We start from the raw sequence: 27,682 nt of genomic DNA on the forward strand, positions 1-27,682 counted from the left end.
CCCCACCTTCTGCCCCATCCTGTCTACCTTTGCCAGCCTCTGGTAACCATCTTCTACTCTCAATCTCCATGTGTTCAATTGCTTTGATTTTTACATCCCCAAAATAAATGAGAACATGCAATGTTTGTCTTTCTGTGCTTGGCTTATTTCACTTAACATAATGACCTCCAATTCCATCCATGTTGGAACAAATGACAAGATCTCATTCTTTCTTTTTATGGCTGAATAGTACTCTGTTGAGTATATGTATCACATTTTCTTTGTCCATTCATTTGTTGATAGACACTTAGGTTGCTTCTAAATTTTGGCTATTGTGAACAGTGCTGCAACAAATATGAGAGTGAGGATATCTCTTTGATATACTGATTTCCCTTTTTTTGGGTATACACCCAGCAGTGGGATTGCTAGATGATATGGTAGCTCTATTTTTAACTTTTTGAGAAACTTCTAAACTGTTCTCTATGATAAGTGTACTGATTTACATTCCCACCAACATTGTACAAGGGTTCCCTTTTGATGAGATAAGTTTTTTTTTAAATCATAAAAGAATGCTGAATTTTTCATCTATTGAGATGAAAATATGGTTTTTGTCTTCATTCTGTTAATGTGGTTCATCACATTTATAGATTTGCATATTTTGAACCATCCTTGCATTCCTAGGATGAACCTCACTTGATAATACTGAATAACCCTTTTAATATGATGTTGAATTCAGTTTGCTAATATTTTCTTGAGTGTTTTTGCATCTGTGTTCATCAGGGATATAGGCCTGATATTTTCTTATCCTGTAGTGTTCTTGTCTGACTTTGGTTTTAAGGTAATGCTGCCTAGTAAAATGAATTTGGAAGTATTTTTTTCTTCAAATTTTTTGGAAGAGTTCAAAAAGGATTGGCATTAGTTCTTCTTTAAATTTTTGGTAGAATTCACCAGAGAAGACATCAGGTACTGGGCTTTTCTTCGATGAAAGACTTTCTATTAGTGATTCGATGCCCTTACTCAGAATTTCTATTTCTTCTTGATTTAGTCTAAGTAGGTTTTGTGTCATTTCTTCTAGGTTATCCAGTTTGTTGGTATATTCTATAATGCTTTGTATTATACTTCCGTGGTGTCAGTTTTAATGTCTCCTGTTTCATTTTTTCTTTTTAAAATTTGAGCCTTCTCTCTTTTTTCTTGGTCTAGCTAAAGGTTTGTTGATATTGTTTATCTTTAAATAATCTCAGTTTCATTGATTTTTTTTGTATTTTTAAATCTCTATTTCATTTATTTTTGCTTTCATTTAATGTTTTTATTCTGATATCTTTGGGCTTAGTTTGTTCTTTCTTGAGGTGTAACATTAGATAGTTTATTTACAATTTTCTTTTTGATATAGGCATTAAGGCTATAGACTTCTCTGTTAGAACTGCCTTTGTTATATCCCATACGTTATAATATGTTGTGTTTCCATTTTCATTTGTCTCAAAACATTTTTAAATAACTTTTTAAATTTCTTCATTGACCTACTGATTGGGAGTATGTTGTTTAATTTTCATGTATTTGTGCATTTTTTGAAATTTCTCTTGTTATTGATTTTTGGTTTCATATTATGTGATTAAAAAGATACTTAATATGGGCCGGGTGTGGTGGCTCACACCTGTAATCCCAGCACTTTGGGAGGCTGAGGCAGGCTGATCACGAGGTCAGGAGATTGAGACCACCCCGGCTAACACGGTGAAACCCCGTTTCTACTAAAAATACAAAAAATTAGCCAGGTGTGGTGGTGGGCGCCTATAGTCCCAGCTACTTGGGAGGCTGAGGCAGGAGAATGGCATGAACCCAGGAGGCGGAGCTTGCAGTGAGCTGAGATCTCGCACTGCACTCCAGCCTGGGTAGCAGAGCAAGACTCCGTCTCAAAAAAAAAAAGATACTTAATATGATTTTAATCTTATTAATTTGTTAATTGTAGTTTTATGGCCTAACATATGTTCTATTCTGGAAAATGTTCTGTGTACACTTGAAATGAATGTGTATTCTTCTGCTGTTATATAGGAGGTTCTATATGTGCCTGTTAGGCTCATTTGGTCTAAAGTGTAGTTTAATTTCAATGTTTGCTTGTTGATTTTCTGTCTAGATGATTTGTTGCGGAAAGTGGGGTATTTAAGTACTCTATCATTATTGTATTACAGTCTTTCTCTCCAGATCCATTAATATTTGTTTTATATATTTAGATGCTCCAATGTTGGATGCACGTATACTTATAATTGCTATATCTTCTTGCTGAATTGACTACTTTGTGATTATGGAATGGCCTTCTTTGTCTTGTTTTACAGTTTTTGAGTTAAAGTCTATTCTATCTGATATAAATATAGTTTCCCCTGCTCTTTTTGTTTCAATTTCCATGAAATGTCCTTTTTCATACCTTCACTTTCAGTCCATGTGTATCTTTACAGGTGAAGTGAATCTCTGTAGGAAGCATATAGTTAGGTCATATTTCTTTTTATCCATTCAGCCACCCTATGTCTTTTGATTGGAGCAGTTAATTCATTTACATCAAAGATTATTACTGGTAGGTAAAGAATTACTACTGCCATTTAAACTGTTTCCTTGTTGTTTTGTAGAACCTTAGTTCTTTCTTGTTGCTGTCTGCCTTTGTGATTTTGTGATATTTTTCTAGTGATGGCCCTTTAATTCTTTACTTTTTCTCTGTTGTGTATTTACTACAGGTTTTTGCTTTGTGGTTACCATGAGGGTTACAAAAAACATAGCTATAACAGGCTATTTTAAGCTAATAACAGCTTAACTTTGATTGCATAAAAAACTCTTCACTTTTACTCCACTCCCCTTTCCAGGCATTTAAAATTTTTGATGTTACAATTTACATTTTTTCTCTTGTGTATCCCTTAACAAAGTATTCTAGCTATTATTATTTTTAATAATTTTATCTTTTAATCTTCATACTAAAGTTATAAGTGATTTGCACATGACCATTATAGTATTAGAGTGTTCTGAATTTGAGTTTGTACTTACTTTTACCAGTGAGTTTTATACTTTCATGTATTTTTGTTTAACTAATTAATATCATTTTCATTCAGCTTAGATAACTCCCTTCAGCATTTCTTGTAAGACAGGTCTGGTGGTGAAGAACTCCCTCAGCTTTTGTGTATCTGGCAAAGTCTTTATTTTCCTTCATTTCGAAGGACAGATTATCTGGGTAAAGTATTCTTGGTGGATAGCTTTTTTTCCTTCAACACTTTGAATATAGCATCCCACTCTCTTCTTGTCTGTAAGGCCTCTGCTAAGGAATTCTCTGCTAGCCTTGCTGGAACTACTTTTAAGTCATTTGCTTCTTTTCTGTTGCTGCTTTCAGGGTCCTCTCTTTGTCCTTGATTTTTGACCATTTGGTAATGTGCTGATATAGTCTCATTTGGGTTGAATTTGATTAGAGACTTTTAACCTTCCTTTATATGTATATTTATATATTTCTCCAAATTTGGTATATTTTCTGGTAGTATTTCTTTAAGTAAGCTTTATGCCACTGTGTCTCTCTCTTTTTACAAACTTCTATAACTTAAACACTTATAGCTCAAATGTTTGCTCTTTTGATGCTGTCCCATAAGTCACTGTAAGCTTTCTTTTTTTCATTCTTCTTTTCTCAATTGATTGTATATTTTCAAGTAATGTCTTCAAGTTTGCAGATACATCATTCTGCTTGATCAATTCTACTGTCAAGCCTATTACATTTTAAAATTTATTCATTATGTATTTCAGCTCCAAAACTTCTGTTTGATTTTCTAAAATAATTTCAATTTCTCCATTGAATTTCTCATTTTGGTCATTTATTGTTTTCTTGTTATCACTGAATTGTTTGTATTTTCTTGAAGTTTGTTAATATTCCTTAAAACAATTATTTTGAATTATTTGTCAGGCATTTTATATATCTCCATTGCTGTAGGGTGAGCTAATGGGAGATTATTGTGCTCTTTTCGTGGCATTACATTTCATTTGTTTTTCATATTTCTTGTTGCCTTATGTTGACATCTTCACATTTGAAAAAGTAGGGACTTATTTCAATTTTTTGCAGACTTGCTTAGTCTGGAAAAGTCCTTCACCAGTCAGCTCATTCAGAAATTCTAGGGAGGCTGTCTTTCATCCAAGAGTGGGCTTGTTTGGTGTCTGGGTCTTCAGGGATATGTCTGAATCTGGATCTGCCAGGGTCAACCTGTTGATTGGGTCTGCAGTGATAAGCCTGGAACCCACTTCCACTGGGATGATCCTGGAGCTTGAATCCATGGAAGCTAGACTGACATGAGGTCAGGCCTAGTGCCTGGGACCACTGGGACAGGCCTACAGCCTGAGTTCACCAGGGCTGGTCACGACACTGGGTTTGCAGGGGTGGTCTTGTAGGCTCAGTCCATGGAGCCAAGCCTTGCACCAAAGTCTGCTGGAGTGGATTTGGATCCTGGGTCTTCTTGAGCAGGCCTAGACTCAGGGTCATTTAGAGCCTGAGAGCAAAGGAATCATCCTGGATCCTGGAGTTGGCCTTTTCCTGTGGCTAGTGTAGAGACTGGATTCTCAGAAGCTAGTTGGGAACCTAGGATCATAGGTCTTGCTTGATGCCTGGAACCACTGGGGCTGGGCCTTGAGCCTGTGGTTACTGGTGCCAGACTAGAAACTGGATGCGCAGATGCTGAAATAGGGTCTAGGTCTGCAACAGCAGGCCTGAATCCTGGGGTCTCTGAGACCAGCCTGGAACCTGGGTACATAGGTCAGTCCTGGGTCTGTGCAGACCGGTTCAGCGCTGGGGTCTACTAATGCAGGCCTGGGCTCCGAATCTGCTAAAGCTTAGGTCCACACGGGCTGGCCTCGCACTGGGAAGACTTGGAGCCTGCTTCTGTGGGGATAGACCTGACACTGGGGCTTGCCCAGAGCCTGGGGCTGCAGGATCTTGCTTGGCATTCACATGGGCATGGAGGCTTAGTCCACAGTTGCTGGCCTGGAGCCTGGGGCCTCAGGTGCCTGGAGTCAGTATCTGAAGAGGCTGGGACCACAGGTGCTGGCCTGATGACTAGGGTTGTGGGGGTTTGCCTCGTGCTGGGGCAGGTTTGAAGCCTGTGGCCATAGTGGGTAAACTAGTGTTGAGGGTGATTTGAAGCCTGAGGCTGCTGTCAGCCTGGTGTTGGGGCAGGCCTGAAGACTCAGTTTAGGTACTTGCCACCTGGAGTATAAGGGTATGGGGGCCTTCACAGTGTTTGGTTTTACTGGAGAAGGCCTGGTTTTGAGATCCAAAACAAAGCTTAGTGTTTCTTTTTCTTTTTTCTTTTTTTTCTCCTAGGTGGAGGGTATCTTTCCATGCTATGCTGTTTGAGGTTCAAGGAGGGGTGACATAAGTAACGTAAAACTATCCTTGCTACCGTCTTCAATGTGTTTTTTCTTATCTGTGCTATACCTGGGTGCTGTAATCTCTTACTTGGCTTCCTTAGCTTTTGTGAACTTATTTTTGTACATGATAGCTGTTCAAATTGATGTTTCTGTGGGGAGATGAGTGCTGGAGAGTCCTATTCTGCCATCTGGCTGACATCCCCTTAATACGTTCTTAAATAAATTAATTAATGACTGTCTTCCTTATGGAAATGTAATGAATACAAAAGTTTGAATACTAAAGAAATCAACAATGGGTGCCATTTAATTAAGCCTCTAGGTGCAGTGCCATTCCATTTTTTCTTTTCTCTGTTTTCCAGCGTTTTCAAGGCATGACAAATAATTTTTGTTTAGTATGTAAGACTAAGCATTAAGCATTTCAGGCTGAGGATCCCAGTCAAGACAAGCCCTTTCTGCTATGCATATTGCTGCCTCTCCCCAGCTCAGAAACAAGTTGCAATTCCACCTTTCTCATTGTCTTGTCTACATTATCGATTATAAAGCCCCTCTCATTTGTGTCAGCCTCATAACCCTACCTTTTGACTAATTTCTAACAACATAAGTAAATAATTCAGATTTCCTGGCGAATTCCTCACCCCTATATTTACTGCAGAAGGAATCAACTAATAAAATTGGCAAAGATAGAATTGATTGAGTCTCCCAGTTGAATACATATTACCTTCAGAGTATAATTAGGACTTTTAATGAAAACAAACAAAATATTTCTTAAAACCATAAAAAATACAGTACGCCAACATCTGGTCCACAGGAATAGGTCTGGGAATTTCTTCTGTCTGTACTTGACTGACCTTTGCACCCTGAAAGCATCCCAAAGTGCACTGCAGAAAGACAGCACAAGCAAGGATGCAGTGGGAGTGAGGTATCCTGAAAAAAGCCCGTGCATGCATTTCTGTGCACTGGGGTAGGTGACTAATTGTAGGACTCTTCAGAGGTAGCAATCAGCCTCTAGAAAAATACCACTCTGTCTGAGGTTCAAAACTCTTGCAGCTTGAATTTACAGCTAGGAATGTGGTTATAGAAGTGTTTTAGTCCGGTTTCTATTGCTATAACAGAATACTGAGGATGAGTAATTTATACAGAGAAGAGATTTATTAATAAGCTCATGGTCCTGGAGACTGGGAGGTCCAAGATCGAGTGGTCACATTTGGTCAGCTTCTGGTGAGGGCCTCATGCTCTTGCATAGCATGGTGGAGAAGTGGAAGGGTAAGTTAATACATAAACAAAGAGACCTAACATAAGAAGCAGGCCCACTTTAAAACAACTCACTTTCACAGTAACTTACCTAGTTCTGTACAAGGAAGAACTCAGTCCTTTGATAAAGGCATGAACCCTTCTTAATGACCTAATCGTCTCTTAAAGGAACCACCTCCCAGTATAATCACATTTGGTACCAAGCCTCAACATGAGCTATTGTGGAGACAAACCATATCGTAAACATAACAGAAAGGGAAGAAGTAAATGGAGAATGTAGGAGAGGGGAGGAATATGATGACTAGAGCTGGTCTGATGTATTTTAAGTTTATTTTATTATCATAAAGTTAGGATTCTTGAAATTGATATGATAATTTATGCATAGTAGAAATTCTTGTTTGGTGTTAATTAGTGCTATTTTTAATAGGCCCCAAAAGCAAAATGCATAAAAGTAGAAGAGACACTAGAGATATGTATTTTTACTGCTCATTTATGGTGTGTGACTAGAGGGAAGAGGCTGGGAAGAATGAGAAGAGTAACATTTTACATCACTTTTAGGTAGCTTCAGTTCTTGCATTTATGCCTTGGAAAACCACCTTTTGCCAATTCAAGACTTTACTTCGTATTTTTTTCCTCCCTACTTTATTCTTAAGCTCACAGAGAATATAAAGGAAAGTTAGAAATGAACCCTTTATTAAATTACATGAGAAAAAAGCATTCTGATTCTTGTTTTTGACTTTTCTCTCTCTCTTTTCATTTTAAAAATCATCAAAAATCAGATCATGGCAGCTTATATTCCAAAAGCTGGGCTGAATAGTAATACACTGAACTCACCTGGCCTCTAAGCTTGCCTCAGTAATTCTCTAAATAATATCCTGGTTGGCAGAGTAGAGTAGTGGCTAAGAGGGTGGATTTTGCAGGTTGGCAGCCTAGTTTCATAACTCATCTCTGTACTTTCTTAGATGTGAACTTTAGAAAAGCAGTGAACCTCTCCATGCCTGTTTCTCCACTAATAAAATAGAAATATTGGTAGCACCTACCTTCTTGTGATTAAATAAAAGCACTTAGCACAATGCCTGGCACATAGCAAACAAACATTAGCCACTGTTGTAATGTTAACTATGTCAATTACCATTTGGACACATTCACAGGACCAAGGATATTAGAGCAAGGAGGTTCTTATAAATCAACTCATCTATCAGCTGTTGTTTGTGGGAACCCCATGGAACTGCACAATTTTATATACATAAAGGATGCTGAATATAGGAGGGTAAAGAACTGAATCCATGTGAAAGAAGATTAATGACATCTAAGTCTTGTCTAGTTTCCTATCTTTGATGGGAGACTCAAGGTGATTCAGTGATTATTGTTTTTTGGCTCCAATCATCTAGGTTCAGGCTTACTACCTGGCAACATTGAATCTTTGTCTATTTTCTATCCAGAGTCCAGAATGAAACTAGTTCTGAAACATTGTTTTCCAGAGTGAGCCTATTCAAGCTGTAGTGAGGAAGTAGAACCATCTTTCCATATGGTGTTGTTAGCCACACCAAACGTGATTACTAATTGTGTAACAAATGACCATAGATTATACTATTTCTTTTTCTTTTTTTCATGTGAGCTTTGGATAAATGGGAAGGTGATGTTTACCTCATTTGTTAACTATCAATGGCTATAAGATTTAGCAGATGTAGAGGGAGTTATAGTTACACAGGTGTAAATTATCCATGGAAATAACCCTCCACCTAGTTCTCAGCTGTTAGAATTCATTAAAATTACTCTGGGACAAGTGACAAATCTGTTGGCAAGCATCATAGAGAAGGGGTAAATTTTCAGAATCTGATTTAAATATTCTACAAATATTATGTGCATACTTTGTGTTAGAGATTTATAATCTATCTTTTCTTTCAAACATTACAAGTATTTAAAAGATGATATTCCTCAGAAAAAAATGGAGCAAGAGATGCAATGGAATTGGAACTTAGGTGTGTCAGTTATCAGATCCTCTATTTTTTCTGATTAATTTTTTGCTGCCACAACACATGGATATGGGAACTTGGCTTTAGTTAGCTGAAGGAAGCTTCTTTCAATAAGTGATGACATCATATTTGTCAACATTGCCAATAAGTGTTCACCCTATCAGTTGATTGAACAGAAAGAATGAGAGTGGGGGCTCCAAAGTTAGTTTTTGGCTCAGTAATGTTGCCTGGAGACATCAATGACATGTGTTTCTAAGAGAGTTTTGTTGGCAATAAGGGAAAAAAATTTCCTGGAATTCATTTAACATGTATCTAGTGAGTTCCTACCGTGTGCTGTGCATTGTTCTAAGCAAAGGCAATAGAGTGTAAAATTTATAATGATTCCTGCGTTTAGAATGCTTTTTATGCATTCTTTTACATCGTCAAATACTTTTTCTTATAGACTACTATTTGAAAACCATTTAAACTCATTACTGCTTTTTGATGCTTTTAGTGCCTGCTATAAGGAAACTTTTATTAGGCAACTTTAAATCTAGCCTGTTTACCACTTACTAATTATTGAATCAGGAACTACCAGACAGTAAGAGCTTTAGGCATTAAAGCAAGAGTAAACAGAATTTTATCTCATTAGATTGTTAGGGGAAATAGATCTTTTCTTCCTTTTCTTTTTTAAAAAAAATACCATTATAAAATGAGTATCTCAAATCTTATCTGTGGTGATTTCCAGAGGCTGCTTGCTTTTGCAATTTAATGCATTGCAGCAGCCATTTTGCTAACTTTTCTTCATGTCACTGTTCTCCAGTTTAATCTTCAGATGATTTTTCTTTGTATAAGCTAAAATACTGTCTCATTAAAATTATCTTAACATGGTTGAGTACTCAGGGTAGAGAGACTTAGGTTTTAGTCCCAGAATCACAATTTATCAGAAAAGTAACAGGAAACAAGCTAGTTAAACATTCTGGGGTGAGTTTCCTCATATTTTTAGTTCTTTTCTTTGAAAATTAAAAAGAGAATAATTAATGAAAGTTGTTTTTCAGATTGCCCAAAACTAGTATGTTAATACTAGTTTAACTATTTTTATTTACACTTTCTTTGGAAATATGTATTTTCTTTTCCAAACTAGATTATCACATCTTTTATGTCATAAATATTGTCACACACCTTTTAAAATCTCCTAATACATTATTATGCTAGTAATATATGTTTGGTGAAATTTTGAGTGACTTTAAGACAGGAATGAGCGGAAATAATGTGAGGAATTAATTCACTCATTTTAGCTATTTGCATTCATGAGGCATTTTTCTGTCTAAAAGAGGAAGGAGGAGTTTTGATTGAGGGCAAGGCTAGGAAGAAAATGCACATAAAGAATAAAATGGAGGCCGAGCATAGTGGCTCATGCCTGTAATCTCAGCACTTTGGGAGGCCAAGACGGGCAGATCACCTGTGGTTGAGACCAGCCTAGGCAACATGGTGAAACCACGTCTCTACCAAAAAATGCAAAAATTAGCTGGGCATAGTGACACATGCCTGTAATCCCAGCTTCTTGGGAGGCTGAGATTTGACAATTGCTTGAATCCGGGATGTGGAGGTTGCAGCAAGCTGAGATCGTGCCATTGCACTCCAGTCTGGGCTACAGAGAGAGACTCTGTCTAAAAAAAAAAAAAAAAAAGAAATGGGAAACAACTATCACTTGGTACCTTGACTGATTTCCAGCTTCTGCAGAGAGGAAGGGTGGGAGGTTAGTCTTTAGGAGTGTATTAGTTCATTGTTGTACCCAATATATTACACCCAATATTATACCCAATATTACAATTATACCCAATATTATAATTCTTATACCCAATATTATAATTCTTATACCTAGTATTACAATTCTTTAATTATAAAGAAATACAAAGATGAACTAATACTCTCCTAAAGAGTATATTAGTTCACTCTGGGTAACTTATAAAGAAAAGAGGTTTACTTAATACAGTTCCACAGGCTGTAAAGGAAGCATGATACTTAATACAGTTCCACAGTCTGTAAAGGAAGCATCTGCTCAGCTTCTAGGGAGGTCTCAGGAAGCTTACAATCATGGTGAAGGTGACCAGGGAGCAGGCACATGGCAGGAGCAGCAGCAAGATAGGAGGTGGTGCCATACATGTTTAAAGTATAAGATTTTGTGAGATCTCACTCACGATCATGAGGACAGTACCAAGAGGGATGTTGCTAAACCATTCATAAGAACCACCCCCATGATCCAAACACCTCCCACCAGGCCCCGCCTCCACCATTGGTGATTATAATTAACATGAGATTTGGGCAGGGACACAGATCCAAGCCATATCAAGGAGTAAGTGGAATTGTGTTGGGGAGCATATGAAAAAGCAAGGCATACTTAGAGAAGATGATGTTGTCCTCACCTTTGTAAGGAGCTCAACAGTACTCAGAAATTCTAACAATTCAAAACTTTGGAATATCCTGAGATAACAGCCCAATAATGAACATTTGTTCTTTCATAATAGGTTGTAGAAGTGTTTAAGAGTCTGAGAGTAGCTTCTAGGGGCAATGTGCAAGGACAAGTGTGAGAGTATTGGGTATTTTGTGTGCACAATAACCCACCTTTTTGGTCATACCTTGAAGGCATTATATTAAAAAAGCTAATTTTTAGTATTCAAATATTGGCAGTATTCTGCTTTCAGAACAGGAAGTCACAAAATCAAGTGAAACTGAACTTCTGCTCAGCGAACATGCAGTAGACATACTTCTTTCTATTGCTCTTGTTAAGTACAAAAAAATCTAGAAAAAACATTAGAGAACTCTTTAAAATGGAGAGAAGACAACTAGGGGCCTGAAGACCCAAGGAACAACATGGTATTGAGTTGCCTGGGTTTTTGTTATGCTCCAAACTTGGAGCTAAACTTGGAGCTAAAGAAGCTAGCAATCTAAACATGCCAAAAAGTACAGGAGACAATAATAGCAGCAGCAACAACAACAACAACAACAACAACAACAACAACAACAACAAAATCCTGCTGTCTTTACCTACAGGACCAGAATAATAGAAGCCTAGGAAGGCAGAAAACTTATGAATTTAATTCCAGCCAAACTCCACAGAAAAATCTGCACCCCCATTTCCATCACCAGCAGCAAAAACCATGTGCCGAGTTTACACCTCAACTTCTCACCAGTCATATATAAGAAACCTCCAAATCCATCACTAGTGTGGTACTGAAGGGCAAGTAGAGAGCCGGGACTTAAAAAAAATTGTAGGTACATAGTAGTTGTATATATTAATGGGGCACATGAGATATTTTAATATAGGCATACAATGCATAATAATCATGTCAGGGTAAATGGGATATCAGTCAACTCAAGCATTTATTCTTTCTGTTACAAACAATACAATTATACTCTTTTAGTAATTTTAAGATGTACAATAAATTATTATCAATTATAGTCACCCTGTTGTGCTGTCAAATTCTAGATCTTATTCATTCTATCTAGTGATATTTTTGTACCATTAACCATCTTCCCTACCCCTGCCCCACTACCCCACCTCTGGTAACCATGATTCTACTCCATGAGTTCAGTTGTTTAAATTTTTAGCTCCCATAAATAAGTGAGAATATGCAAATGTGTCTTTCCATGACTGGTTTATTTCACTTAACATGATGAATTCCAGTTTCATCTATGTTGTTGCAAATGATAAGATCTCACTCTTTTCTATTGACTGAAGAATACTCCATTGTGTATATACACCACATTTTCTTTATCCATTAGTCTGTTGAGGGAAACTTAGGTTGCTTCAAAATCTTGGCTATTGTGAATAATGCTGCAACAAACAAGGTAGTGCAGATATATCTTTGATAGGCTGGTCTCCTTTTTTGGGTATATATTCCTAGTGATGGGATTACTGGATCATTTGGTAGCTCTATTTTTATTTTTTTGGGGAACCTCCAAACTGCTCTCCACAGTAGTTGAACTAATTTCCATTAACACCAACAGTGTATGAGGGTTCCCTTTTCTCCACACCCTCATTAGTATTTGCTATTGCCTGTCTGTTGGATAAAAGGCATCTTAACTGGGGTAAGTTGATATGTCATGGCAGTTTCAATTTGCATTTCTCTGATGATCAGTGATGTTGGGCACCTTTTCATATCCCTGTTTGCCATTTCTATTGCCTTCCTTTGAGAAATGTTTATTCATATATTTTGACCATTTTTAAATTATATTATCAGATTTTTTCATATAGGATTGTTTAAGCTACTTATACATTCTGGTTATTAATCCCTTGCCAGATGGGTAGTTTGCAAATATTTTCTCCCATTCTGTGAGTTATCTCTTCACTTTGTTGATTGCTTCCTTTGCTGTACAGAAGCTTTTTAACTTGATGTGATCTCATTTGTCTATCTTTGCTTTGGTTGCCTGGGCTTGTGGGGTATTACTCAAGAAATCTGTACCAACTCCTATGTCCTGAAGATTTCCCTCAATGTTTTCATGTAGTAGTTTCATAGTTTGAGGTCTTACATTTAAGTTTTTAATCCATTGTGATTTGATATTTGTATATGGTGAGAGATAGGCATCTAGTTTCATTCTTCTGCATATGGATTTCCAATTTTCTCAGCACCATTTATTAAAGGGACTGTCCTTTCCTGATGTAAGTTCTTGCTACCTTTGTTGAAAATGAGTTTACTGTATAATATGGTTAGGCTTTGTGTCTCCACCTGAATCTCATCTTGAATTGTAATCCCCATAATCCCCATGGGTCAAGGGAGAGACCAGGTAGAGGTAATTGAAACCTGGGAGCAGTTTCCTTCAAGCTGTTCTCATGATAGTGAGTGAATTCTCATGAGATCTGATAGTTTTACAAGGGGCTTTTCGTCTTTTGCTCAGCGTTTCTTCCTGCTACATTGCAAAGGAGATGGCTTACTTCCCCTTCACCTTCCACCATGATTGTAAGTTTCCTGAGGCTTCCCAGCCATGCTGAACTATGAGTCAACTAAACCTCTTTCATTTATAAATTACCCAGTCTTGGGCAGTTCTTTATAGCAGTATGAAAATGAAGTAATACACTGTAGATGAATGCATTTGCTTTTGGTTTCTCTATTCTGTTCCATTGGTCTATGTGTCTGTTTTTGTGCCAATACCATGCTGTTTTCGTAACTATAGCTTTGGAGTGTAATTTGAACTCAGGTAATGTGGTTCTTCCAGTTTTGTTCTTTTTGCTCAGGATAGCTTTGGCTATTCTGGGTCTTTTGTGGTTCCATATAAACTTTAGGATTTATTTTTTGTTTCTGTGATGAATGTCGTTATTTCGATAGGAATTTCATTGAATCTATAGTATCAATCCATTCAATGCATAAAAACGTAATATCTTTCCATTTTTTTGTGTCCTTTTCAACTTCTTTCATCAGTGTTTAATAGTTTTTATTATAGAGATCTTTCACTTCTTTTGTTAGGTTAATTCCTAGGTATTTTATTTTTCTTTATTTTGTTTGTAGCTATTGTAAATGGTGTTATTTCCTGATTTGTTTTTCAGATTGTTCAGTGTTGGCATATAGAAATGTTAGTGGTGGCCAGGCGTGGTGGCTCATGCCTATAATCCTAGCACTTTGGGAGGATGAGGCAGGTGGATACCTGAGGTCAGGTGTTCGAGACCAGCCTGGCTAACATGGCGAAACCCCATCTCTATTAAAAATACAAAATTTAGCTGGGCGTGGTGGCTCATGACTGTAATCTCAGCTACTTGGGAGGGCTGAGGCAGGAGAATCGCTTGAACCCAGGTGGCAGAGGTTGCAGTGAGCCAAGATTGTGCCACTGCACTCCAGTCTGGGCAACAGAGTGAGATTCCATCCCCCCCAAAAAATGTTACTGACTTTTCTGTTGATGTTGTATCTTGCAGCTTTACTGAACTTGTCAGTTCTAATAGTTTTTTTCATGGAATCTTTAGGTTTTTCCAAATATAAGACCATGTCATCTGTGAATAAGGATAATTTGAGTTCTTCCTTTCCAATTTGGATGCCCTTTATTTCTTTCTCTTGTCTGATTGCTCTAGGTAGGACTTCCAGTACTATGTTGAATAACAGAGGTAAAAGTGGGCATCCTTGGGGTATTCCATATCATAGAGGAAAGCCTTTTAGTTTTTTCTCTTCAGGATGATGCTAGCTGTGGGTCTGTCATATATGGCTTCCATTGTGTTGTGGTATGTTCCTTAGGTACCCACGTTTTTTAGGATTTTTTTTAAATTATGAAGTTATGTTGAATTTTATCAAATGGTTTTTCAGCATCAATTAAAGTGATGTGGCTTTTGCTTTTCATTCTTTTAATATAATGTAACATATTTATTGATTTGTGTATGTCAAACCATTCTTGTACCCTGGGATAAATCCCACTTGGTCATGATGAATAATCTTTTTAATGTATTCTCAAATTCAGTTTGCTAGTGTTTTGCTGAGAATTTTTGCCTCAAAGTTCATCAGGGGTATTGGTCTGTACTTTTCTTATGTTGATGTGTCTTTGTCTGGTTTTGGTATCAGGCTTCATAGAATGAATTTGGAAGTTTTCCCTCCTCCTCTGTTTTTTAGAATAGTTTGAGTGGGATTGGTATTAGCTCTTTTTTAACTGTTTGGTAGAATTCAGCAGTGCAGCCATCAAGTCCTGGGCTTTTTCTTGCTGGGAGACGTTTTATTATCACTTTGATATTGTTACTTGTTATTGGTTTATTCACATTTTAGATTTCTTCGTGGTTCAATTTGGTAGGTTTATGTATCTAGGGATTTATCCATGTTTTCGAGGTTTTCCGGTTTATTGGCATATAGTTGTTCATGGGTCTCTAATGATCTTTTGAATTTTTGCAGTATCAGTTGTAATATCTACCTTTTAGCCTCTGATTTTATTTATTTGAATCTTCTGTCTTTTTTTCTTAGTCTGGTCCATTTGGTCTGTGGTGTAGATTAAGTCCTTTTTGTGTTGATTTTCTGTCTGGATAATCTATCTAATGCTGAAAGTGGGGTGTTAGTCTCCAGATATTATCATATTTGAATATATGTCTTTCTTTAGCTCTAATAATATTTGCTTTATATAACTGGGTTCTCCAGTGTTAGGTGAATACATATTTGCAATTGTTATATCCTCTTGCTGGATTGATACAGTTATCATTATATAATGACCTTCTTTGTCTCTTACAGTTTTTGTCTTATGATATATCTTGTCTGTTATAAGTATAGCTACTCTTGTCTTTTTTGGCTCCTGTTGGCATGGAATATATTTTTCTATCCCTTTATTTTCAGTCTATATGTGTCTTTACATGTGAAGTGTGTTTCTTGTAGGCAACAGATCATCGGGTCTTAGTTTTTTAATCCATTCAGCCACTCCTGTATTTTTTAAATCCATTCAGCCACTCTATTTTTTAAATCTATACGGACTTTCAATTGGAGAATTTAGTCCATTTACCTTCAATGTTATTTTTGATAAGTAAGGACCTATTCCTGCTATTTTGTTATTTCCTTTTTGATGGTTTTGTGGTCTTATCTTCCTTCTTTACCTCCTTCCTGTCTTCCTGTTAGTAAACATGATTTTCTCTGGTGGTATGTTTTAATTTCTTGCTTTTTATTTTTTGTGTATTCATTTTATGTTTTTTTATTTGAAGTTTTCATGATACTTATAAATACTATCTTATAACCCATTGTTTTAAAGTGATGATGACAACACTAATTTTATAAACAAACAAGGAAAGAGAGAACTAATAAAACTCTATACTTTTCATTTTTTACATAAAAGGAAAAAAAATCCTAAAATTTCTATGGAAAAAAAGAGCCAGAATATACAATGCAATCCTGAGCAAAACAAGCAGAGCTGGATGCATCACACTGCAGACTTCAAAATATATTATAAGGCTGTAGTAAACAAAACAGCATGGCATCGTTATAGTAATAGACACATAGACCAATGGAACAAAATAGAGAAACTAGAAATAAAGCCACATATTTACAACCAACTTGTTTTTAACAAAGGCCCCAAGAAAATACACTGGGGAAAAACATTATCCTCAATGAACAGTGGTGGGAAAATTGTATATCCTTGTGCAGGAGAATGAAACTGAATCCTGTCTCTCACCATATACAAAAATCAACAAAGATGGATCAAAGGTTTAAACATAAGGCCTTAAACTATAAAACTACTAGAAGAAGCATAGTGAAAAATACTTTAGAACATTGGTCTAGGCAAAGATCTTAAAAGCACAGACAACTAAAAGAAAAATGGACAAATGGGACTATATTAAACTAAAAAGCTTCTGCAAAGCAAAGGAGACAATCAACAGAGTGAAAAGGCACCTGCTGAATGAGAGAAAATATTTGAGAACTGTTTATCTGACAAGAGACTAATATACAGAATATATAAGCAACTCAAGCAACTCAATAATAATGATAAAAACAGCCAGGCTGGGCATGGTGGCTCATGCCTGTAATCCCAGCACTTTGGGAGGCCGAGGTGGGTGGATCACGAGGTCAGGAGTCCAAGACCAGTCTAGCCAAGATGGTGAAACCCCATCTCTACTAAAAACTATAAAAATTAGCTGGGCATGCTAGTAGGTGCCTGTAATCCCAGCTGCTCGGGAGGCTGAGGCAGGAGAATTGCTTGAACCTGGGTGACAGAGGTTGCAGTGAGCTGAGATTGTGCCGTTGCACTACAGCCTGGGTGACAGAGTGAAACTCCATCTCAAACAACAACAACAACAACAACAACAACTAATAATAATTTCATTAAAAAGTAGGCAAAGGACATGAATAGACTGTTCTCAAAAGTAGACATTGAAATGGCTAGCAAGTATATAAAAAATGCTCAATATCACTTTCTGGTGGTGTTTGTGAGCCCGGCAGCCATGTCTTATCTCGCGATGATTATGAGTCTGAGGAGGCTTATGACCCCTATACTTATCTGGGCGACTATGGAGATCCAAAAGCAGGGCCTTGCTTATGAACGTCAGTATGAATAGCAAACCTATCAGGTAATGCCTGAAGTGATCAAAAACTCCATCTAGTATTTACACAAAACTGTCTCGGATTTGACTGACCAGAAAGCGTATGAGCTACAGGCCAGTTGTGTCTCTAGTGATGTCATTGACCAGAAGGTGTATAGGATCCAGGACATCTATGAGAACAGCTGGACCAAGCTGACTGAAAGATTCTTCAAAACTACACCTTGGCCCGAGGCTGAAGCCATTGCTCCACAGGTTGGCAACAATGCTGTTTTCCTGGTTTTATATAAAGAATTATACTACAGGCACATATATGCCAAAGTCAGTGGGGGACCTTCCTTGGAGCAGTGGTTTGAATCCTATTATAACTATTGCAATCTCTTCAACTATATTCTTAATGTTGATGGTCCTCCTTCCCTTGAACTACCCAACCAGGGGCTCTAGGATATCATTGATGAGTTCATCTACCAGTTTCAGTCATTCAGTCAGTACTGCTGTAAGACTGCTAAGAAGTCGGAGGAGGAGATTGACTTCCTTTGTTCCAATCCCAAAATCTGGATTGTTCACAGTGTCCTCAATGTCCTTCATTCCTGGGTAGACAAATCCAACATCAACTGACAGTTGGAGGTATACACAAGCAAGGTGACCCTGACAGTGTGGCTGGGGAGATGCTTGGTTACTTCAGCCTCGTGGGGTTTCTCTGCCTGCACTCCCTGTTAGGAGATTAGTACCAGGCCATCAAGGTGCTGGAGAACATAGAGCTGAACCAGAAGATCATGTATTCCTGTGTGTTAGAGTGCCAGGTCACCACATACTATTATCTTGGGTTTGCGTATTTGATGATGCATTGCTACCAGGACGCCATCCAGGTCTTCGCCAACATCCTCTTCTGCATCCAGAGGACCAAGAGCATGTTCCAGAGGACCACATGTAGGTATGAGATGATTAACAAGCAGAATGATCAGATGCATGCGCTGCTGGCCATTGCCCTCATGATGTACCCCATGCATATCAATGAGAGCATTCACCTCCAGCTGCAGGAGAAATATGGGGACAAGTTGCTGCGCAAGCAGAAAGGTCACCCACAAGTCTATGAAGAACTTTTCAGTTACTCCTGCCCCAAGTTCCTGTTGCCTGTAGTGCCCAGCTATGATAACGTGTACCCCAACTACCACAAAGAGCCCTTCCTACAGCAGCTGAAGGTGTTTTCTGATGAAGCATGGCAGCAGGCCCAGCTTTCAAGCATCTGCAGCTTCCTCAAGCTCTACACCACCATGCCTGTGGCCAAGCTTGCTGGCTCCCTGGACCTTACAGAACAGGAGTTCCGGATCCAGCTTCTGGTCTTCAAACACAAGATGAAGAACCTGGTGTGGACCAGCAGCATCTCAGCCCTGGATGGTGAATTTTAGTCGGTCTCAGTGGTTGACTTCTACATCGATAAGGACATGATCCACATCATAGACACCAAGGTCGCCAAGCGCTATGGGGATATCTTCATCCATCAGATCCACAAATTTGAGGAGCTTAATCGAATCCTGAAGTAGATGGGACAGAGACCCTGATGACATTCACACATGTTATTCAGGAACCTGTTTTGATATATTACAGGCAGGAAGTGTTTTTGCTACCATGAAACCTTTACCTAGATCAGCCATCAGCCTGTCAACTCAGTTGACAAATTAAGGACCGAAGTGTTTCAAGTGGATCTCAGTAAAAGATCTCTGGAGCCAGAAAAAAAAAATGCTCGACATCACTAATCATCAGGGAAATGCAAATCAAAACCATGAGATATCATCTTACCTTAGTTAGAATGGCTATTATTAAAAAGACAAAAAATAACAAATGCTGGCATAATGTGGAGTAAAGGGATTCTTATACACTGTTGTTTGGAAAGTAAATTAGTACAATCACTATGGAAAACAGTATGGAGATTTCCCTAAAAACTAAAAATAGAACTACCATAAGATCCAATAATCCCACGGTTGGGGATCTATCCAAAGGTAAAGAAATTAGTATTTCAAAGGCATACCTGTACTTACATGATTATTGAGCACTATTCACAATAGCAAAGATCTGTAATCAACTGAAGTGTCCATCAGTAGATTAGAAGATAAAGGAAATGTGGTATACATACACAATGAAATACTATTCAGCCATTAAAAAGAATAAAATGATGTCCTTTGCAGCAGCAGCATTGATGGAACTGGAGGTCATAATATTAAGTAAAATAATCCAGGCCCAGGGAGACAAATATCACATGTTCTCACTCATATGTGGGAGCTAAAAAAGTTGATGTCATAAACATAGAGAATGTAATGATAGATATCAGAGGCTGGGAAGGGTGGTTGGTGGAAGGGGGGATGAAGAGGGGCAGGTTGATGGGTACAAACATACAATTAGATAAAATGTATAAGTTTTCCCATTTGGTAGCAGAGGAGAATGACTATAGTTAGCAAGAATGTATTGTATACTTCAAAGTAGCTAGAAGAGAGGAGTTGAATTGTTCCCAACACATAGAAGTGATAAATACTACAAAGTGATGGACACCTCAAATACTCTGACTTGATCATTACACATTCTATGCATGTAACAAAATATTACATATATCTCATAATTATGTAAAATATTATGTATTAATAAAAAGGAATTTAAAAGGGAAACAAATAGAATAAAAAACTTAAAAATTGAATTAAAAAGAAAGCTGAATGTATTACTTTCCTAGGGCTGTCGTAAAAAGTACCACAAACTTGGTGGCTTAAAACAACAGAAACTCATTACTTCATAGTTCTGGAGGCCAGAAGTCCAGCATCAAGATGTTTATAGGGCCATTCTGCCTCTGAAACCTGTAGGATAGAAGCCTTCCTTGCCTCCTTCAGTTTCTGCTGGTGGCCTGTAATTCTTGGAGTTCCTTGGCTTGAAGCTGCATTACTCCAATCTCTGCCTCTGTCATCACGTCTGCCTTCCCTCATGTGTCTGTATTGCTTCTCTTTTTCTCATAAGGACACCAGTCTTATTGAATTAGGGGCACACATTACTCCAGTGTGAGTTCTTCTTAACTAATCACATCTGTAATTATCCTATTTCCGAATAAAATCCCATTCTGTGGTACTTCAATGGATGTTTTCAGGGGACACAATTCAACTTATAACATTGAGAGAGTAGAAGATGTAGATTTAAGAGAGCTGGGTTATTTTCCATTAAAAAGTACAAAAGCTAAATCAATAAGCAAAATTAAGTGACATATGATGGTCAATTCTTAGTACTTTCCTTTGTATTTCCAACTTATTTTCTAAAATTCAGAAAATATTTTTATGTGTTGTTTTTCATTAGCTGCCATGGTAATGATATAGTTTCCCTGTGTCTATATATTTTAATTGAATTTCTATAGATTTATAATAATAAATATTGCCAGTAATGAGAAAGGTTATGAGAAATTTCCTTCACAATATATTTATGATTATCTCACCATAGGAAAAGAAGAAATAACAGTTCAAATGCAAAAAAAGTAACTGAAATTATATAGAGTGTGCTTTTTGCCCACAATGGAATCAATCTAGAAATTAATAATAGGAATATAATGGGAAAATTTCCTAACACTTGGAAATGAAATACCACACATGTAAATTGTTCATCAGTCAAAGATGAAGTATCATGTGAATGTTTTAAAAAAGCATTACATGAAAAGGGAAATACAGTATATCAAAATTGGTAGAATACAGCGAAAACAGTGCTGAGATGAAAATATAAAGCACTAGATACCTATATTAGAAAAGAAGAAAAGCCTCAAATTAATAATTTAAGATTCTACCTCAAGAACGTAGGAAAAAAGAACAAAATAAACCCAAAGCAAGCAGAAGTAAGGAAATAAAGAGCAGAAATCAGTTAAATTGAAAACAGTAAGACAACAGAGACCATCAGTGAATCAAAGTTCTGGGTTTTCAAAAAGATCAATAAAATTGACAAACATGTAGCAAGATTGACAAAGATAAAAAAAGTAAATTACCAATATAAGAATAAACTCACTATATATCCTGCAGACAACAAATAGGTTATTAGGGAATACTGCCAACAACTCCACACGTATTTGATGACCTAGTTTAAATGGACCAATTCTTCAAAAATCACAAACTACTCAGATTTATGTCTTAATTGTAGGACAATTTTTTAAAAAAAGGGAACAAATGGAAGAAAAAAATCTCCACAATCTAATACAAATCATTCAATACAAAATAGATAATTTGAAAGCACTATAGCTATTAAGAAAATTGAATTTGTATTTTAAAAGCTTTTCAGAAAAAGGCACAGGTGGTTTTGCTGCAGAATTCTACAGATGTTTAAAAATAACTAAGACAATTCTACACAATATTCTCCAGAAAATAAAAGAGGAAACGCTTCTTAATTCATTTTGAGACGCTCACCAAAGCCAGAAAAAACAATACAAAAAACGAGAATGAAATCCACAGAACAATATGCCTCATAAATATAGATGCAAATATTTAAAAAAATTAGTAAACATAATTCAGCAACATATAAGAATTACACATCATAACCACTTTGGTTTTATTTCAGAGGTTTAAGCCTGCTTCAGCATGTGAAAATCAATAAATGTAATTCATCATATGAACAAGCTAAAGAAGAAAAACCATGTGATTGTATCAACTGATGCAGAAAAAAGCATTTGACAAAATTCAATACACATTTATAATAAAATTACTGTGAAAAAGAAATAAACTGGAACTTCTTCAACTTGATTAAAAAAATTCTACAACTAACATTATATAAAATGGGTATTAAAAAAAGAAATGTTAATGTTTTATCTCAGATTGAAAGCAATGCAAGGATGTATGCTCTCACCACTCTTTTCAAACATAGTAGTTCTGGAAATGTTGGCAGGTTCAAGAAGGCAAAAAAAAAAAAATCGTGTTTATTTACAAATGACTAGGAATCTACAGAAAAACTCCCCGAAGTGTAAGTGGATTCAGCAAGGTCAAAGAATACAAGCTGAACGTTCAATAAAAAACAATTACATGTCTACATACTAGCAATGAATCTATGAGACCCCATAATAAAAATGCAATGCAAATTCTAATCACTCAAATAAAATACTTAGGTGCAATTCTAAAAGAGACATGTACAGGACTTTTGTGTTAAACTACAAAATGCTGATTTAATAATGAAGATCTAAATAAATGGAAAGACGAACCATGTTAAAGGAAAGACTCAACATAGTAAAGATGTCAATTATCCCCAATTGATATACAGATTTGACACAATTTTGATATGAAAATTCAAACAATAATTTTTGTAGATATAGACAAGATTAATCTGAAAATTTTTATAAAAGTACAAAAACACTAGAATTGCTGAAACAATTTTGAAAGAGAAGAATAAAGTGGGAGGAATGAGCCTATCCAACTTCAAAATTTATTAGATAACCAGAGTAATCAAGATTGTGTGGTGCTGGTGAAGAGATAAACACACACATGCCTTAATGGAATAGTATAGAGAGGCCAGAAACAGACCACACAAACATGCCTAACTGATTTTTGCTAAAGATATTAATTCAATAGAGAAATAATAGCTTTTACAACAGAAAGTTCCAAAGCAATTGAACATCCACAGGTAACAGCAACAGCAACAGAATCCCTTGACATCAACCTCACACCTTGCACAAAAAATTAACTCAAAATTTATCACAAACTGAATTCTAAAATGTAGAATTGCAACTTTTTAGGGAAAAATATAGAAAAAAAAACCTTTGGGAACTAGGGCTAGTTAAAGAATTCTTATACTTAAAAGCAAAAGGTGATCCATAAAGGAAAAAGTTACAAAGCCATCAGTTGAATTTCATCAAAATAAAAATGGTTTCCCTGCAAAAGGCATTTTTAATTTTAATCCTGTTAACAGAGGATTAAAAAACAAATCACAGACTGGGTGACAATATTTTCAAACCACTTATCTCACGAAGGACTATTACATAGAATAAATAAGGAACACAAAAAATCCAACAGTTTTAAACAAAAACAAAACCCATCCAATTAGAAAAATCCAATTATGTTTTATAGTAAAAGACATAAACAGAGAACCTATCCAAGATGATACACAAATGATATGTTAGCACATCAAAAGGTATTTAATTAATTTAACATCATTAGCCATTAAGGAATTCCAAATTAAAACCACAATGAACTGTTACTACATATGTATCAGAATATTGACAACACCAAATGCTGACAAAGATTTGGAGAAACTAGGTCACTTACATGTTGCTGGTGGGAATATAAGATGGTACAGCCACTTTGAAAACAATTTAGTGGTTTCTTTAAAAAGTAAACATGCAACTGTCATCCAACCCAGTGATCATAATCCTGAGCATTTATTTCAGAGAAATGAAAACTTTTACTCACATAAAAATCTGCACATGAATGTTTATAGCAGCAGTATTTGTAATAGCCAAGAACTGAAAACAATCTAGATGTCCTACAATGAGTGAATGTTTAAACAAACTGTGGCATCTATGCCATTGCATGCTATTCAGCAATAGTAAGGGAAAGAAAAATGGATACATTCAGCCACCTGGATGAATCTCTAGAGAGTTATGCTAAAAATTTCCCAAAAGATTATATAGTATATGATTCCATTTATATAACATTCTTGAAATGTCAAAATTATAGTTACAGGGAGCAGATTATTAGTTTCCTGGAATTAATGAGGAGATGGGGCAGAAGAAAGTGGTTGTGGCTAAAAGGAATATATATATATATATATATATATATATATATATATATATATATATATGAGGGAACTGTGGCCAGGGGAATGAATGATTCCCAAGACTTTGCCTAGGACGTGGCCCAGAGGAAGAACATATGAAACATTTATTAAGCAAATGAATAAATGAAATTATTTGAATAAAGCCATTCAGTGAGGAAGAAACAGGTCTGACTATAGAATCCAGATGTCCTATTAGCCCTCTGTCAAATGTTCCAGACTTCTGCCTTGGGCCTATAAAATTAAGCTATACTTTTTTTTTGTTTGTTTTTAAATTTTTTTTTTTTTTTGAGAGAGTCTCGCTCTGTTGCCCAGGCTGGAGTGCAGTGGCTCAATCTTGGCTCACTGCAAGCTCCGCCTGCCGGGTTCATGCCATTCTCCTGCCTCAGCCTCCCAAGTAGCTGGGACTACAGGCGCCTGCCACCATGCCTGGCTAATTTTATTTTTGTATTTTTAGTAGAGAGGGGGGTTTCACCATGTTAGCCAGGATGGTCTCGATCTCCCGACCTTGTGATCTGCCTGCCTCGGCCTCCCAAAGTGCTGGGATTACAGGCGCGAGCCAGTGCGCCTGGCCTGTTTTAAAATTTTTTACTGTTGTCCCTCCTTATCCATTCAGGATGCATTATACACACACACACACACACACACACACACACACACGCACACCTTATCCATTCAGGATGCATTATATATATACACACATATACATACACACACACACACATATGCACACACACATATATATATATATATTTTTTAGACGGAGTCTCGCTGTCACCCAGGCTGGAGTGCAGTGGCATGATCTTGGATCACTGCAACCTCCGCCTCCTGGGTTGAAATAATTCTTGTGTCTCAGCCTCCCAAGTCACTGGGACTACAGGCGCCCGCCACCATGCCTGGCTAATTTTTGTATTTTTAGTAGAGATGGAGTTTTACCATATTGGTCAGGCTGGTCTCGAACTCCTGACTTCAAGTTCCTTCATTTTTAAAGGAGGTGTTAGACTCTAAGGTCTCTTCTAACTTTATAAGTCAAAAATCCAAAGGTTTTCAAGATGATCTAGTAGCCAATAATCATTATTAAGCATTGAGCTTGGTTTCTATTTGAGCTACAACTTGCTCTATAAACCCTTTGATTCAGAGATTGCCTCTATAGCTCTTCATTTACCCAATGCTACCAAAATAGCTTTTAACATAATAGGCACTCACTTAAGTTTTTATTGATGTTTTATATAATTACTTTATCACAAGGTCAATACTTCAGAACTAGCACTTCCTAAAGTAATTATCCATTCTCAGATGCACACCAAACTTAAATACCAGTCTAAAAAATCTTTTTCTATGCTGTGTAGTCCACCAGCTGTTTTAAGGCAATTATGTGATATTTAAATGTTCCATATTAATACTAATATAATTCAGCTTAAATGCATTTTAAAATTGTAACCATTTGTAACTAATCTTATACAACTATATGGCAAATATGATAAGCATCCATATTATAGAAGATAGGAATTTGTAGAGACCATCAGGCTGCAGATAACAGCTTATTGGTCTGAAAATCAAATCTCTAATGCTTAAAGAAGCCAGGAAATGCTTAAAGAGTTCTAATTTTCTCAGAAAATTTTTCTCTGATTTTCAAAGTAGAAAGTTCTTCATAGTGCTTGGTATTTTTAATGGATATTTTTAATGACCCTCAGATACCTGGTGAAGTTGTAGAACTAGTGTCTGTTTAGGAGTTAGAGACACTTTGGCTTAGTTTTGCCTAGTTTATATCTGCCTTTGTCTTCAAATTATGGATTTGTTATTTAATACAGTGGTCTTGAGGAATTAAACACAGATGCCACATGGTCTATGAGTTTAGGTTGTGGGCTTATACTCAAAAAAGTACCCCCTGCAATACTCCTTATGCAATGTCAACAGACTCATTCTCTATAATGCTATACAGTTTATTTACTTGTTTTTAGAGTTCATTGGCGGTCAGAGGCAGAAATCACTAGAAGACATTACTCTGATAGCAGCAAGAATGTCCAGAAAATTTTCTAGCAGTATGGGAAAAAAAGCAATAAAACTTACAGGTACTACCTCAGTCTCACTCAGATCTTACTTATCGATGGAAATGTTGAATCAATAGCTTCTTCTGTCAAATGACAGAACCCCAGTCCCCACCCCCATTCTCCTCTGCTTTTCCCTGGGATGCCCTGGAGATATGAGTGAGGGTGGGGTGGACTATTCGTATTTGAAATCAGCTAACTGAACCTCTTTGGATTCTCTGCTCCAAGTGCTTCCCCTGAGACTCTATTCTTAGCCAATGTCTGCTGTTGCTTTATTGGCCCCATTGACACTGCCTGCTATCACCCTCTGGCCTACTAACTACTCTCTGTTCATAGTTTGCTGGCCATATTGCACCCCACAGTATTCCACAGTTATGACATTCTATAGGTCAAGAGACATGATCAAATCCGAGAATTCCCGGGGCTGAGAAAAAAGAGTTATAAAATTTGATTGTTGATTGCGGGCAGGCTTCACTTCAAATATCAGCCCCAATTTTTTTTCAAACAAAATATCTATTTACCTCATGAAAATAGGAGAACCAATAATATAACTGGAGAGTGTTGAAGTAGATCATTCAATTCTACTTGCTATAATGTATAAGCCAGAGGTCTGAACTAGCCAGAACCACTAAACATATAACTGAGAAAGTGTAAGATCTCAAAAATTATAAAAGCCTGAGACCCTTTAACGAAGAAGAAAATGGTCTATCCACCTCAAATTTTTTTTCAGGTATTACAGTAATACTGCATTAGTGTTGTAAATATCATGATAATAAAAAAGCAATAAATATTTAAATCATTTGTCATTTCTTTTTATAAATTCACAGCAGTATATAATCTTTTCAGGAATAAATTTCAATTAAAATGGTTAAAACAAAAACGATTTGATCCTAAAGTGTAAGCCTCAAGTAACTTGGAAATTTGCATGGAAGTTCTTCATTCTTTGTAACAGATGCATAAATAAGATCCCATTGAAATCAGTGCTGTTAAAAGACCTATAAATGCTCACAATTATAGTAATTTTTATAATGTTCTTTGATAGCCTAAATATCCAGTGCTCAGTGCTAGGCTTGGTACATACATTATCTCAAATACAACAATTCTGTAGTGTGATGAGTTAACTGAGGCTCAGAATGGTGGAGTGATTTACCAAAGGTCATACTGGAGAGACAAAATTTGAACACTGTTTTTTTTATGGGTTCAAAACCTTATTCTTCAAGGCAAGATGAATCTGAGATTTATGAAAGATTATTAGAATGATTACAACAAGCTATATTCCTTCATCATTTCCTACCAGTGGGAGGAGGAAGTATGACAAA

At 36.6% G+C, this 27,682-nt stretch overlaps 1 protein-coding gene and 1 pseudogene across 1 annotated transcript in view; both read left to right on the forward strand.

Moving 5' to 3' along the window:
• The window catches only part of LOC129393842 (uncharacterized), a 1,009,906-nt gene that overhangs the window by 276,564 nt on the left and 705,660 nt on the right, over positions 1 to 27,682 (forward strand). The window lies entirely within an intron of this gene.
• On the forward strand, positions 17,651 to 19,106 carry LOC100978315 (eukaryotic translation initiation factor 3 subunit L-like; annotated as a pseudogene).

The sequence above is a fragment of the Pan paniscus genome, chromosome 15, assembly GCF_029289425.2.
Source record: "Pan paniscus chromosome 15, NHGRI_mPanPan1-v2.0_pri, whole genome shotgun sequence".
Classification (NCBI taxonomy): Eukaryota; Metazoa; Chordata; class Mammalia; order Primates; family Hominidae; genus Pan; species Pan paniscus.